The sequence below is a fragment of the Schistocerca nitens genome, chromosome 2 (assembly GCF_023898315.1).
Source record: "Schistocerca nitens isolate TAMUIC-IGC-003100 chromosome 2, iqSchNite1.1, whole genome shotgun sequence".
NCBI classification, from domain to species: Eukaryota; Metazoa; Arthropoda; class Insecta; order Orthoptera; family Acrididae; genus Schistocerca; species Schistocerca nitens.
In genome coordinates, this window is record NC_064615.1 from 213,055,405 (window position 1) to 213,064,226 (window position 8,822).

An 8,822-nucleotide genomic window follows, 5' to 3' on the forward strand; every position below is an offset into this window, starting at 1 on the left:
TCGGATAATAAATGGCAAAAAAAATATTTTTGTGTGATGTAATTATAGATTAACAATATTCTAATTTCTTATCCTTTAGTTTTACTGTGAAACCTTGCTTATCGCCAAATTTCATGATTACAGTCAACGGGAGGACCCCTATTGATTTTGATGAGCGAATTCGCGACTATCAAAATACACGACATAAATAGCCATATATTTTGACTGTACTGACTTAGAATCTTACATTTATTGTGCCACCAAGGGACTACAGATCTTACTACGTAAATTTCAACTTAATATGTCCATCTTTTCCTGACAAAAAGGGTTTTTAACAGTCGGACAGGCAGAAGGACAACAAAGTGGCCCTGTAATGGTTCCTTTTTTTTACCGAGTGAGGCACGGAACCGTAAAAAAAGTAAGTAAACTGTTTATTATTTCAAAAGTAATCGTCATAATTGTTAATAAGTTTATTCCACAGTGAGACAAGACGGTCAGTGCCTTCGTGGAAAAAAGTTTGCGCTTGCAGGACCATAACCGTATCCAGGCGTGCACCTCTTCGTTCGAAGCAAATTGACGGCCACGAATGTCCTTCTCCAGGGATCCGAAAGTTTGGAAATGGGATGCGTAGGGATCGTGAATGTACGGAGGATGTGTGAGGGTTTCGCAGCGAAACTTATGCAGCGTTAGTCGAAAAGCATGTGAAGGCCCACATGTTGCCAAGTTTGTTTCCTCCATACATTCATGATCTCTTCCCATTCGATTTCCAAATTTTTGGAGTCTGAAGAAAGGTATTCGTCACCGTCGATTTCCATTGTACAGAGAGGTGCATGCATGGGTACGATTATAGTTATTTTTATTGGCTTTGAGAACGTGCCCATATAGACATCACAACACTGGAAACGTTGTACTGCAGATTACACTTTGTATTGACAATTCAAAGTAGGCATTAGTTAAGTCGTACCCTGGTACGAAGTTACACAAGTGTGTAGATTGAAGACTGTGTACCCTTACTACACGGATTGTCTTATACCCTTATTACAAGGACCAATAGAAGAAAAGCCTTTAGCTCCTTCAGTTGCGAAAACAAGAAAATAACACGTGTTGGGTGGACATATTCGAATCGTCTTGGTTTTTCAGATAGCATTTTACTCTTTGCTCCCGTGGAGATGAACTGCCAATATTGTTCGGACAATCAATAAAGAGAAGAATAAAACTGGGTTGGATTACATTTGATACACTAAATCTAACTTCGAAAAAAATGTTTCCGATTTGACTAAAAAGGGAAGTTCATGATCAGTTTGAATTTCCAGTTTCGATTTATGCGAAAATCATTCATGAACTCACTGTGACTCAACGAGCAACGGACACATCTGTGTCGGATATTATTAGGAGAGAAACGACAAAAACATACGGATCAGGCAACAGATTGGAACAGAGGGCGCAATGAATGTTTAAGACATGGGCAGGACAGGTAGAAACGAGAGTGAAGAGTAGGTGGATTACAAAATCGTTGTTGGATTCCAACAGAGAAGAGAAGCGATGACTTAGCGGAGGATGAGTAGATTACATTACAAAACACGTATGTACAGGGTGTTTCAAAAATGACCGGTATATTTGAAACGGCAATGAAAACTAAACGAGCAGCGATAGAAATACACCGTTTGTTGCAATATGCTTGGGACAACAGTACATTTTCAGGCGGACAAACTTTCGAAATTACAGTAGTTACAATTTTCAACAACAGATGGCGCTGCAAGTGATGTGAAAGATATAGAAGACAACGCAGTCTGTGGGTGCGCCATTCTGTACGTCGTCTTTCTGCTGTAAGCGTGTGCTGTTCACAACGTGCAAGTGTGCTGTAGACAACATGGTTTATTCCTTAGAAAAGAGAATTTTTCTGGTGTTGGAATTCCACCGCCTAGAACACAGTGTTGTTGCAACAAGACGAAGTTTTCAACGGAGGTTTAATGTAACCAAAGGACCGAAAAGCGATACAATAAAGGATCTGTTTGAAAAATTTCAACGGACTGGGAACGTGACGGATGAACGTGCTGGAAAGGTAGGGCGACCGCGTACAACAACCACAGAGGGCAACGCGCAGCTAGTGCAGCAGGTGATCCAACAGCGGCCTCGGGTTTCCGTTCGCCGTGTTGCAGTTGCGGTCCAAATGACGCCAACGTCCACGTATCGTCTCATGCACCAGAGTTTACACCTCTATCCATACAAAATTCAAACGCGGCAACCCCTCAGCGCCGACACCATTGCTGCACGAGAGACATTCGCTAACGATATAGTGCACAGGATTGATGACGGCGATATGCATGTGGGCAGCATTTGGTTTACTGACGAAGCTTATTTTTACCTGGACGGCTTCGTCAATAAACAGAACTGGCGCATATGGGGAACCGAAAAGCCCCACGTTGCAGTCCCATCGTCCCTGCATCCTCAAAAAGTACTGGTCTGGGCCGCCATTTCTTCCAAAGGAATCATTGGCCCATTTTTCAGATCCGAAACGATTACTGCATCACGCTATCTGGACATTCTTCGTGAATTTGTGGCGGTACAAACTGCCTTAGACGACACTGCGAACACCTCGTGGTTTATGCAAGATGATGCCCGGCCACATCGCACGGCCGACGTCTTTAATTTCCTGAATGAATATTTCGATGATCGTGTGATTGCTTTGGGCTATCCGAAACATACAGGAGGCGGTGTGGATTGGCCTCCCTATTCGCCAGACATGAACCCCTGTGACTTCTTTCTGTGGGGACACTTGAAAGACCAGGTGTACCGCCAGAATCCAGAAACAATTGAACAGCTGAAGCAGTACATCTCATCTGCATGTGAAGCCATTCCGCCAGACACGTTGTCAAAGGTTTCGGGTAATTTCATTCAGAGACTACGCCATATTATTGCTACGCATGGTGGATATGTGGAAAATGTCGTACTATAGAGTTTCCCAGACCGCAGCGCCATCTGTTGTTGAAAATTGTAACTACTGTAATTTCGAAAGTTTATCTGCCTGAAAATGTACTGTTTTCCCAAGCATATTGCAACAAACGGTGTATTTCTATCGCTGCTCGTTTAGTTTTTATTGCCGTTTCAAATATACCGGTCATTTTTGAAACACCCTGTATATTGCTGAATGCATAACATTGAAAAAGTAGAGGTGAACCTTTATCCATTACTGGGTGTCGAACGGCTGAATGCAGAACATTGAAAAAGTAGAGGTGACCTTTATCCATTACTGGGTGTCGAACGGCTGACGATGGAGATACTTAGGTTACATTCCTGACAAGTGAAACAAAATGTATCTGTTCTGAGTGTTTTGTCGATTCTATCTGGTCCGAAACGGATCCTGTGGCCTTGTTTTCTTTTTTTCGTAAGGGGAAGTGTAGCTTCCTAAACCCTTTAGCATGAATTGCCACTTTGTGCAAATCCTTCAGTGCGACGAAGCACCTCGAGGTCAATGCAGGCTGTTGACATCCCTTATTAATCTCGGAACGTGTAAGTCAAATCATTTTTTCATGAAACGCGTACCTTTTTCTTTTCAAGTTTTGGAACGCCAGTCATAGTCCGATAAGAGAGCTCTGCAAATGTTTGCCTTGATACGGCATGCCCACTGAGATACCGTCTAGCATTCGTTTCGTCAGCTTGCGTTTTACTTCCACCTCCTTCCCAGCAAGTTGGCTAAACACTGAAAATTTGTTTGTTAGTGAGTTTAAGCCCAAATAACTTCCACGGACGCGAATATGTCATCAGCCGTGAAAACCTAATACTAAAGTGAGACAATCTGCGTTCGTTCAAATTCTGGTGTAGGGGAGGAGGTAACATCTGTGGAATGAGCCTTAGGCTACTTTCATACGAACACAGCTTGTACGAGAGATTTTATTAATAATCAGAGTTCTCTGCAGCGGCATCAGATAGTTAGTATCAGAAAAGGAATGGCGTGTTTTAGTTCATTAACGTGAAGGTATTCAGAAATCCTGACGGGATACTGACAATGAGGGTAATGAAGGGCAACCTAACCCATGGTACACGGTGAATCCCACTATCATCTGAGTTGGAAGTGCGCACGTTGACTGCTCCAATCCACTGCATACCAAACAAGAAATGAGAGAAATACGTAGCATATTCTGTGCCAATACATAAGACATAAAGACAGAAAAGGGAGGATTGGGAGTGCGATGGCTGCGAGGGAAACAGAGATAAAGAGAGCAACAGAAGAAAGGGGGAGGGAGGAAGAGAAGGATGGAGAAAGGAGAGAGAGTGGGAGAACAGGGAATATGACAGGAAGGCAGAGAGAAAGAGAGAGAGCGAAAGGGGGGAGGAATGGCAGAGACAGAGAGAGGGAGGGACGTGGTTAAGTCAAGTCGTTTAAATAGCTGGGCGTAACGCTGCGAAGGGACATGAGGTGGAACTAGTATATGAGAACTGTGGTAGGGAAGGCGAATAGTCGACTTCGGTTTATTGGGAGAATTTTAGGAAAGAATGTTCACCTGTAAAGGAGACCTCATACAGGCCCCTGTTGCGATCTATTCTTGACTATTGTTCGAGTGTTTGGGTTGCGTTCCAGGTCGGACTGAAGGAAGACATCACAGCAATTCAGAGGTGGGCTGCTAGATTTGTTGCCAGTGGGTTCGAGCAATAGGTTAAATGTTAAAGAGATGCATCAGGAACTCAGATGGGAACCCCTGAAGGGAAGCCGACGTTCTTTTCGAGAAACACTATTGAGAAAATTAAGAGAACCGGCATTTGAAGCTGACTGCCGAACGGTTCTACTGCCGCCAAATTACATTGTGCGTAAGGACCACGAAGATAAGATACGAGAAATTATGGCTCATAAGGAGGCATACAGACAGTCGTTTTTGCCTCACTCTATCTGCAGGTGGAAGAGTAAAGGAAATGAGGAAATGATTAGTAGTGGTAGAGGGTATCCTCCTCATGCACCGTACGGTGTTTTGCAGAGTATCGATGTAGATGTTGATGCAGATGTAGAGAGAGAGAGAGGGGGGGGGAGAGGGGGAGGGAAGGGAGTGGGTTAAGGGGGGAGAGAGAGGGAGAAGGAGTGAGGGAGAGGGGGAGGGAGAGGGGGAGGGAGAGGGAGAGGGAGAGGGAGAGGGAGAGGGAGAGGGAGAGGGAGAGGGAGAGGGTGAGGGAGAGGGAAGGAGGCAGATGGGGGGGGGGGGGAGAGGGAGAGCTAGAGATACAAAATCCACAGATAGGAAGACAGAGCTCATGAAACAGAGGAATAACTGCTAGAAACAGACTTACCTCGCGTCAAGGGCGTCAGCTATCGGTAAGGCTCTTTTTTTTACGCGGAGGCAGATCGAAACCAATTTTCTGCAGTGGACGCAGGATCCAGTGTTTAGCAGGAGCCACTAAAGTTGCCGTGAGCGCTCTCAGTACTGCAGGCGTTTAGGAGACGTTTCTGAGTGTGATCCCTCAAAATGTAGGAAACAGGAAGGCGTCTTAGCACCCACACAGCAGAATACGAACGCTTTATTTAAGTGGGATAGCACAACAGGTCTATTGCGAAAGGAGTACCATCGTGAGCGTTGGTAGCCGATAACAGTCCAGGTAATGCCGAGTACTTGCGGGGCATCAGCGGACGTCCACAAACAAAATAAGAATGGCATCTGCAGTCCTGACAGCGTCAAGCGAGAAGACAACTACAGGCTCCCGACGTCCCAGCACGGCAGGGCACGAGCTGACGCGTAACATTGACCTCGTCGCACATAGCGGCGACCGTCTAGGCAAACTGCACAGGCAGAACTGGCGCCGCATTTCCTCGACTATCAGCAGGAAAAAACACGACGCTCAAAAGCCTGTCGCCGATTCGCAGTGGGCTACCATTTATCAGTAAATTTTGAAATCCGTGAACAAACTCTTACATATCCCCTCCCTCCAAGACCAACCGGAGACATTTTACGACCAGTTAAAGTTAAAGCATTAATATTGGTAGTTTTATGTCACCGGTAGAAACCCATTACAAGGAAGTACCTACATCTACATCTACGTGACTACTTCGCAATTCACACTTTAGTGCTTGGCAGACGATTTATAGAACCGCTTTCAGACTACTTCTCTAACGTTCCACCCTCGAACAGAACGTGGTAAAAATGAACATCAAAATCTTCCTGTTAGAGCCTTGATTTCTCTTATGACGATGCTCATTTCTGCCTGTGCAGCACCTAAATCTTTCTGTCAGACCCGTCATTTCTTTTATGACACGGTTATTTCTCCCTATATACTTCGGAGTCAGCAAAATATCTTTGTATTCTGAGGAGAAAGACGGTGATGGAATTTTCGAGAGACGATCTTGCCACAGTGAAAACGCCTTTGTTTCAATGATTGCCCCTCTAACTCGCTTATCGTGTTCGTGACACATCCTCCCCTATTACAATACAAAACGAAAGATCCGTACGCACAGACCGGAAAGTTGCACAGGTCACACCAATATTCAACGAAGGCGATAGGAGTAATCCACAATTACAGGCCCATATCATTAACGTCGATATGCAGCAGGATTTTGCAACATGTATTGTGTTCGAACACTAAAAAATACGTCGAAGAGAACGATGTATAGACACACAGTCAGCACAGATTTATAAAACATCGCTCTTGTGAAACACAACTAGCTTTTTACTCACACGAATTGTTCATTGGTGTTGTCAAATGATTCCAAATTGATTCCGTAATTCCAGATATCCAGAAGGCTTTTGATGCTGTACGTTAAAAGCGGCTTGTAATCAGATTGTGTGCGTATGGAATATCGCCTCAATTAAGCGACTGGATTCGTGATTTCCTGTCAGAGAGGTCGCAGTTCGTCGTAAGTGACGGAAAGTCATCCATTAAAACAGAAGTGATTTCTGGCGTTCCACAAGGTAGTTTTATAGGCCCTTTGTTGTTCCTTATCTATGTAAACGATGTTGGAGACGATCTGAGCAGCCCTCTTAGGTTGTTTGCAGATGACACTACCGTTTATTGTCTAGTAAAGACATCAGAAAATCAAAACAAATTGCACAAAGATTTAGAAAAGAAATCTGTATAGTGTGAAAATTGGCAGTTGACCCTAAATAATGAAAAAGCGTGAGGTAAATGACGGCATCATATGACAGAGAAGCTCACATCGTCTCCTAAATTGTTTAAATTGGTTAAGAACAGTAGAGAACCTATAAGACTTCCTTGGGGAACCGCAGAAACCAGTTCTGTTTCACTCGATAAGTTTCAGTCAACCAGTAGGAAATGTGACCTTTCTGACAGGAAGTCACGAATCCAGGCGCGCAACTGTGGCGATGACCCATAGGCAAGCAATTTGACTAGAGGTCGATTGTGAGGAGCGGTGTCAAATCAGTTCTGGAAACCTAGAAAAATAGAATCAACTTTAGATCTCCTGTCAATAGCACCCTTTTCTTCGTCTGAATAAACAGTCAATTGTCTTTCACACGAAATATATTTTTTTTTAATCCGTGCTGGGCACTTGCAATAGCCTCCAGCAAAGTCCCTGAGAAGAACCGGTTAATCTTGGCCGAAACGTGGTAAGAGAGTGAGAAGGTAAGGGCTTAAATACGGAGGCAGATCAATAACCTAATCGATGAATCAAACCCAGTGAGAGTAATATAAGTAGCTAATCAAGTAAGACAAGTTTGTATGAAAATGGATGTAAGGCAGCATTGCAGATAATCATATCCGTTGTTTAGCTTGTCCGTAGAAGGAGCGTTGAAAGAATATGTGAATGACCTTCCACTTAACATCCATCAAGCAGATTTAGCACTTTTTGCAAACAATTAGAGAGAAAAAACAGAATAAATTGTTAATGAAGTTTTTGAAAGAATTATTTGGTGGTTGCCCGAAGAGTAGCCTTTTCCTTAGTTTTGAGAAATCACAGTATATTCAGTTCTGTACAAAAAATAGAGCCATACCAACAGTTGAAGTAGCAAGCGAATAAAAGTCAGCAAATAGAGTAAAATCTTCTAAATTTTTGGGTGTACATACTGTTGGAAACTCAAACTGGAAGAAACATTACTTAGCCACTCAAACAGGTAAATTCAGGTAATTTTGGTCTTTCCATAATTGCTAGACTTGGCAACAAGCGAATCAGTCTCCTAAAACCTGTTTTGCACCATTCTACTCAATAATGTCCTATGACCTAATTTTCGATGCAGCTTATCACTTCGAAATACAATATGATTGCACGAAAGTGGTTAATAGGAATAATATATATATATTGCTTTTTGTACTACAGTAAATACAAAAGCTGCTCTTGTCCATACACAGCGTGCTCTGCGTTTATGAAACATATGTCACAATAGCTGCGGACTATGAAACCATGGTTTGTGGAAAAACTGCACCCAGAAACATACAAAATTATAATTCTTAGAGGACAAATATTTGTGAGCGAAGAACTTTTTACGTTCCCCTTAACTTACCTGCAGAATACATGTACAGTGCTGCAGAGCTAGCTATTGTAATAAAATGGTTAAGAAGAACGAAGCTCAATTTTACATTAAAGTGAAAGGCATTAAATGTGATTTGAGCATCACATTATCAGAAGAAAGTGCTACCAATATTCAGTTGATTTAACCTACAATAAATGTAAACTGTTTAAGACGATGCTTTCATTTGGAAACACAAATTTATAACCAGAATTTGTAATAAACATTTGTGTGTGATATCGAAAAGATCGTTAGGCGATTATGAGCGACTAATGGATTTTTTTCGCGATGTAGAAGTCCTGATAGAGCTTAACAAAATTATAATTCTAAGAACAAAATCTTGTGGACTGTTGTGCAGAAGATGGTACATCGGGACATCTAATGTGACTTAATGCTTTAAGA

The 8,822-nt window shown here is 42.8% G+C and overlaps 1 protein-coding gene across 1 annotated transcript in view; it reads right to left on the reverse strand.

The window, feature by feature from the left end:
• LOC126234931 (uncharacterized) overlaps nucleotides 1-5,721 on the reverse strand; it is a 152,140-nt gene extending 146,419 nt beyond the window's left edge. The window contains exon 1 of the mRNA XM_049943671.1: nucleotides 5,257-5,721. The gene's annotated coding sequence lies outside the window, so the exon portion shown is untranslated. The remainder of the gene's footprint in view (nucleotides 1-5,256) is intronic.
• Between the last annotated feature and the right edge of the window lie 3,101 nt (nucleotides 5,722-8,822).